This window comes from Cupressus sempervirens, chromosome 6 (assembly GCF_028749045.1).
Source record: "Cupressus sempervirens isolate cs-2001-9-10 chromosome 6, ASM2874904v1, whole genome shotgun sequence".
Classification (NCBI taxonomy): Eukaryota; Viridiplantae; Streptophyta; class Pinopsida; order Cupressales; family Cupressaceae; genus Cupressus; species Cupressus sempervirens.
The window spans coordinates 444,533,361-444,541,233 of record NC_143123.1 but is presented as its reverse complement, the minus strand read 5'-3'; positions in this window follow the sequence as shown (position 1 = coordinate 444,541,233).

The following is a 7,873-nucleotide window of genomic DNA, read 5'->3' as shown; positions in this document are numbered from 1 at the left end:
TATATTTTAAATATCCACTTTTAACTATTATTTTTCTTTTCTTATTTATTTAAAAAATAATTACTTGTGATATCCACATTAGATTATGTTGTGATCTCTATTTATTAAACTTTTAATTTTTTAAATTACTTTAAATTATTTTTTAATATTAGTTTAGTTTTTTTGTTAAATATGTCAATTTTTTCATTTTTTTTTTTTTTGTATTTTTCTTATTAATTTTTACTAATAATTTTTTTGATGGGTTATTTTTTAAATGATTATTTTTTCGTATTTAATAAATTGAATTTAATTGTAAAATCTTGAAATTATTGAACACGTTTTTTAAACAATATTCAAATTTCCTAAATATTGTAAATTTTATATCTATATTTTAATCTTTAACTTTTTTATTTTTTTATTTTTTATTTTTAAAAAACTTATATTTACATTATTTAATGTTCATTCTACGTTTTTCTCTTAAATCTGATCTCCTATCGGCGCATCATTGCATGTACAAAAGCATGCAACTGCTAATTATATTATTATTATATATTTTTAATAAATGTATTGATATAAGTAGAAAAAAATGTAATTGTATTGAATATAATATATTTAAAATTTTAATATTAATATACATAATCTTAATTTTAATATATTCACTAATAATACTTTTTTATTTTATCAATACTAATCATCATATACCTATATAGTACATAACACATAAGTCATATAATTTGATACATTATATTCAATTTTGACTTATTTAATAAAATTTAATATATCACATATTATAAACATTTTTTATTATCTATAAAAATATATTTTCTATTATTTAATTGACTCGTAAATAAATTGACTAATTAATAAAATATTATTACTAAAAATTACAATATCTCATATTTCTTTATTCTTTTGTTATATAATATATTAAAAAATAAAATTTTTAAAGACTTAAAAGAAAATAAAATCCTAAAAAAAAATCACTCTTTGTATATAAAATGATTATAATAAAAAGTTATTCAAAATGCGATTTACTTCAAATTTGCCTAATATGGGAGTTTTCTCTACACTCTTTGACATTGTACATTTCATAGTACAGTGCTTGTATGGGCATGGTGATAGGCATACCCAACCATGTCGAACCAGTTGGCTAGTAACCGTTGCCTGACCCATGGATGCCTCAATCCCCATGCATTTCATTGTACTGCAACTACTATATCACTTGCAGTAAATAGTACCATTCATGCAGTTAGTTTTCAAAGAGAAATGTACCAATTATTATTATGGCATATATTTTAAAATATGGACTAGCTTTTCTAATTTAAAACTTTTTATATGTAAATTAGTTTTTATTATAATTTGATGTAAAAATTTAATATAAAAAAAACATTTCTATGCGATTTATTATGTATCAAATTAGTAAAAAAATATTTTAAATAATTTCTATTTATTTGAAAGTTTTGTATATTTATTATTATTTTTTAATTCTAATTTTTTAAATATTTAAATTAGTTTTAATGCATATAAAACAATCTATTATTAAAATAATTTATTTTAATTAATGCACATAAAATGTCTTTCTTATTAATTTTTTTCTCATAGATAAGAAATAACTTATTAGTTTAAACCTTATTAGTATTTGTCGATAGGCTACATATTATTTCAACAAGTTTTACTTAACTTGTTATTATAAAAAATTATTTGCACCAATTGAAATTTATTATTTTTACTTTTTATTTTCTTTTTAAATACTAACTAAAGTCTACATGATAATTTTTTATGTTATCAAATTATCAAAATTATTTATGTAAGCACTCATTGGTTAATGGGTATGAGGTCTTATACATGAATTTTACGGATGCACTACCCACATTTTTAGAAATTATCATGTAAACTACTTAATTACATAAGGTCAAATAATTATCACTATACCTAAATATCTCCTTCTAACCAACCACCTCACTCTCTTTTACATTTTATTAAAGTACACAATTTAAAAAGTAAAACCACATTATTATTAACCATATTTTATATACTATTAATTTTTTTTAAATTAAATAATCGAGAGAACAAAAAGAGGTACAGTATCAAAAGAGGGGGGGAGGCGAGCCTCAACCACCAAGATCAAAGTCCAACAATCAGCCTGAATAAGCCAACTAACACATTAAGTAGCAGTGGTAACAAGATTACAAAAAGAGGAGACAAATAAGCTATTCCAAAACATCATCATGATCATCGAACCAAGTTGTCCATCCTAGCTCTCCTTCCATCCACATGACTACTATTAATTTTCATCTTTAATCAAAATTAAAATATTAATAAAAATTTGTATAGTATGTAATTTTAAAATCTTAATCTTTTTGTCCACATATTATATAATTCTAAATACACAAGTTTTATTTTAATTAGTTTTCATAAAATATAAATAATTTACTAAAATCAATATGTAAACAATTATTTTACTTGAGGTTATTAATTTTTAAATTTTTAGTAATTTATTTTATATTTAATTATAATATATTAAGTATGGAACTATAGGCAAATAATAGGTTTTTAATTTATTTTGTTAATCTCTTCTTTTTCAAATTCTTGAAATAGATTTTATTGTCTTTTATATCAATATAGTTATGTGTAATAGCAATATTTTTCATCAATATATATTAGTTATATTTTATTAAATTATATTAAATATAGTACTATAGGCAAATACTGGGCACTACATGACACTTGTTTTTTACTCTAATTTAGAAGACTCATATATTTCAAGGTAATATCATCAAATTATATTTTAGGACACCATCAATGTCAAACATTATTAGTACTCTTAAAACTAGAAAACAATTTAATTTGATTATAAATTAAATAACAAATATTTATTGAATAAAAAATAATTACCATTCAACAAATTTGAAGTAAAGACTATTACTATAACATGAACATATAGTTTATATAATGTACACCATAAAATTAATAAATGATATATTATATTATAATATATTTATTAAATTTTTTTTTAAAGTTAAAACATATGCATATCATTAAAAAAATATTTTATAATTAATGATTAACATATATTTATCATTTTATTTATATAACTTTTAAAGTGTGCTGCAAATAATAAATCAAATATTTAAAGTATAAACAAAAATTACAACTTCAATTTTTTACAATTACATTGAAAATTAATTTAAAAACTAATCTATAGTTAAAATCTATGACATAAATCATTTGAAATATTTCTTTATAAACTAGACTACATTTCTTATTTAATGAACTCCACTACATTTCTCATTTAAAATTAAGTGCAGGAACTTTGAGCGAGTTAGTAGTTGCAAAGTACGATCAAATACATGGCGAATGGGGCATCCATGGGACATACCTAGCCATGTCGAATGAACTAGCTGGGTAGCCGTTGCCCAACTTGGTGAAGGTTTTGCAAATAGGGTTGCAAGCTTTGGGTTTTACCATGGAGAAAACTCTGTAGTTAAGCACACTCAGGCTAGAGTAGTACTGGGATAGGTGACCTCCCGGGAAGTCTTGGTGCTTCACCCTTGTGAGCATCACCTAGATCCAATGAGTGCTAAGTGTTCCATTTATTCTCATGAGAGATGAATTCATGTTGAATCACTACTCATGAAACATGGGTCAATGAGTTTGACTCAAAATCACACAATTAAATCCTAATAGCAAATAGCAATATCACAATTTCTATTTATTCGGGTCTTTCTTGGTACTGTCTATGCAGCAACTTATTTGCACCTTGATTAAAAACATATTACTAAAAAAAAATAGTATGTTAGTATATGTGTTGGCGAATTGTATTAATATGTACTAGTAATTTGCAAACACTTAAAATTAGCTAACATATATGCTAACATTCTACTGTTGTTAGCAATATGTTTTAAACCAAGATTATGTTTATTATTAATAAGGGGAAGAAGTTAATTTGAAAGTTCCTTCTTAATTAGTATTAGATATACTAATGAACGATTATTGACAGTTAGATATCTCGTATTAAGATTTTAATTAGTAGAATCTAATATGAAATGTGTTATTCCCCTTTTAGTGATGTTGCACTTTATTTTTAGTCGTGTGGTTAGACAAATGATTATCATATCAACATTTTATATTGACATCAATATTCAATTGAGTTATCATTTGAATAAATATTTTATTTGTAGTTTAATATTTTTGTTAGTCCATGCTTATATATAGGCAAGGAACTAATGTTTTCACTTGTTTTTGTCAATTAATTTTTATAATAGAAAGTATTGCATTTCTAAAGTTTAAAAATAGATTTGTTTTTAAATTAATTTCTAATTAACAATTTTTTTTTGATTGGTTGATCATATTTTTTGTAGGAATTTTATTATTATATTTAATTCAAAATATCACAAAATAAAATTTGTGATAAACTTTGGAAAGTTCTAGGAACCTCTAGAACATGTCTTTCAAAGATTCACCATGGTCAGGTGTAGTAGCTATGGATTTCCCCATAACTCAATTAACATAATGAAAGCTTGTTGCTTCAAAATCTTTGTTTGATATTAGAAAATTAATACATCCTTCCACTATATTTGTGCTACCCAAGGGATATTTATGAAGGAACTTCTCAAGATTGATTTCTTGTCGAAGTAGTCGAACATAAATAGTAAGTATATAAATCCACATGCTTTACTCATGTGCCAATAACAACTGCAACAACGTCTTGGACATGATCATAAAAATGCCACAATCCAAAGAAAAAAACTAGATTATTAAAGTCGCATAAAATATTACAAAATTCTACATTTAAAAATCTTTAAAGATAATTGTGAGACATAACCAAAGTTTTAAGACAATAAACAAAACCATTCCTTCAAAATAAATGGGGACAGGAATTGGCATGGATGATCACATATCATGGTAGAGTTTGACAATGGTGTAACTCACTAGTTTATTTATGCAAGATTTTTTCTTCATTGCCAACCAATTGAGAAATCCTTAATTTAATTTCATAGGAGTAGATACATATGAAAAAGGAGCGTTAGATCTATGTGAGAGGTTCACTCCACAAACATTGGAATGAAGTGACACCATTGAAGCTCCTATTTATAAACTTTTTTTCCTACCATACACACTCTAGAATTGTCGCTTACCCAACCTCAAAAAAGAAATATTGAATAATATCACTATGCTCTTCTTCATTCAATAACCTAGTTTAGAGTAGAATTCCATGATTTACTCATTTTAAAATTTTAAAATAAGGGAAAATATACCAGAGTTGGAACTGCACACAATTACATCAAAAGCAAAGAGCTAAGGAATCAGAGCTCTGAATAGTTTTATGTAGTTTATCTAGATCTATACCCTAACTATGGGCCTTCGAACCTTTTGCAACCTTGTACATGTATTTGAAATGGGGGTTTAGGGGTTTAAGTAATGAAGTTTGGTTATGCAACTCTCTTTTTTGGATCTAAGGTTTGAGGGTTTGCAATGTAATGCTATGGAAAGTGTTTCAAGGAATGGACAAGAATATAAGAGAGAAGGAAGAGGGCTCTAGGTTTTTAGAACTACCAAATATGGAAAGGAGTAGTAATGGTGCAAAATCAAGATTTGACAAAACATAGGGTTAGGATGAGAAGTTGGATGTAAGGACACATAGATGACCACATAGATGAGAAAAAAATGACGACAAAGAACCCCACTATGTGGGCCAAGTAGAACATCAATGCTTACATGAATGTCACCGTATTGAACTTGCAGGCCTTAGGAAGTGCTCTGAACACTTCTTAAGGGCAATTATTTTAGAGAGAATCTAGAAGTTTCATATTAGCCTTGATTAGTTGATAGGCTACTATACAACAAACTTTAATCAGAGTTGTGATGTTTCAAATGAAAAAATTAAACGAGCACCAAAACACAATAGGTACTTGTTTTAATCCTTCAAAAAATAGATTTTTTTTTGAAGAAAAAATTAGATTTTTTTTTTTGAAGACAAAAATGATATTTTTCAGTGGGACTGATCCACTTCTTTAATTTAAATTATGATGGTTACAATAAAATAAATGCTTGATGGAGAAAATGCATGGTTTTATCTCATCACGTGCTTACTTGAATCAATGATGTTCATTTCAGATCACAAACTTTGACATGATAATTTTTGTTCAATCTTTGAATTGACTAATTTTGTCCATTCATTTTTCTGATCATTAAATGTACATACTTGATTATTTACCTCTAAAACACACACTCATCTTCTAATGCTACATAGATTTTTTGGTTATTGATATCATTTTGCGTCTAACCTTTGGGACTAGAAAATTATTGACCCCATATGTTGATGTTTTTGCAAAACTTAAGTGTCCTTCCAATTAATATTACATAGTGTTTATAGTGCCTCCCATGTTTGCATTTTGTTCCTTGGTGGATTTTGTTCAATTCAATACTTTATGATATTCATGTTTATGTGCATTTGAGATGCTCAGATGATCTGACATTATTTTGATTTTTAGTATCATAGTTGATAGATGTTAGATGCTACACTATATAGTTTGATCATATATGCATGATGATGCCAGTGATGTGACATGATGCTTTATGATGATATTATATGGTTAATTTGTATTTGGATATAAACATTGTTTATGGATATATAGTGGACTCTAGCAAATTATGGTTTATGTGTTTCTGCTATAGATATTCATATCATTCTTGAAGTAACTTTTAAAGTGGTGCAAAGGAATGATTTAAATCAATTATTTTAATGAAATTAATTAAATGGCTATTTACACGATTTCACCCACTATTGCTTTAGCTATATTATTATTGCGCATATACACTTGGTTATGTTGTTTATTGTGCAAGACTTATATCCTCAACAATGGTACATGGAGTTAGTGATTTACCTATTCATATTGAACCAATGTCATCCTTGTATGGGTGACGTATCTATGTTAATTAAAATAATAAACCCTCAAGTTAATTGGTAAATCCACATTCATTATGCATTTGTGATTAGACCCGTGAGTGTGTCTCTACATTTAGGAATCCACAATGGTCACAGAAGTTATTAAATGTCATGAGTTGATTACTTAAAGAGGATTTTATATTTGATTTAAATTTACTTTAAATTACCAACAAATTTTCCATAGTTGAATTCCATTTAATTAGAATTGCTTGATTTATCTGGGATAAAATTGGATTTAGTTTATTTGTGTTATTCTTTTTTCCTTTTACAAGTCACTTTGTTTAAAAGTGCATCTATGGCCCAAAAAGAGAAATAATTCCCACTTCTCACATTTTGAATCAAGAATTTTGGAGCAAATCCTTCAAACCCCTTTGTGAGAAATTTAGAGATTTGTTCATTGTAAGGGCTACACTCATGGACTCAACACGAGAGTAGGAAAATTGGATTCAAAGCAGAAAACCCCTCCTTTGTGTTTCATCTCTATTGGGGTCTCTTCTATTTTGTGGTGCTTGTTCCTCATTTTAGCCCATTTGGTTGTGAGGTAGGGCCTTCCCATTTTAATAGTTTTGGCTCATTTTTGTTTCAATACTTATTTATTTATAATTGGAGGTTGAGAATTAGTGTTCCCCTATGTTTTCATTAGTTAATTCGGCCTGGTTGGGTAGGAATGAGTAATTAGGGCTTTTTGTGAGTTTTAATTTAGCAGTTTGTATTGTTATGTTGGTCATTTTTTTCCCACAAACCAAAAAATTGATTTCTATTAGATTTTTGGAGGTTTTACCCCCATTTGGGAAACAACTTTTAATTTTGTCAATTTCCAACAACTTTCATATTTGAGTGATTTTTACATCACCTTGTTTTGTGTGTCGCCCAATTTTTCCAGGTATTTCTTGGCATCAATTTTGGTCATGGATTTGGAATTTATGCTAGGTTTTCTAATCTGAG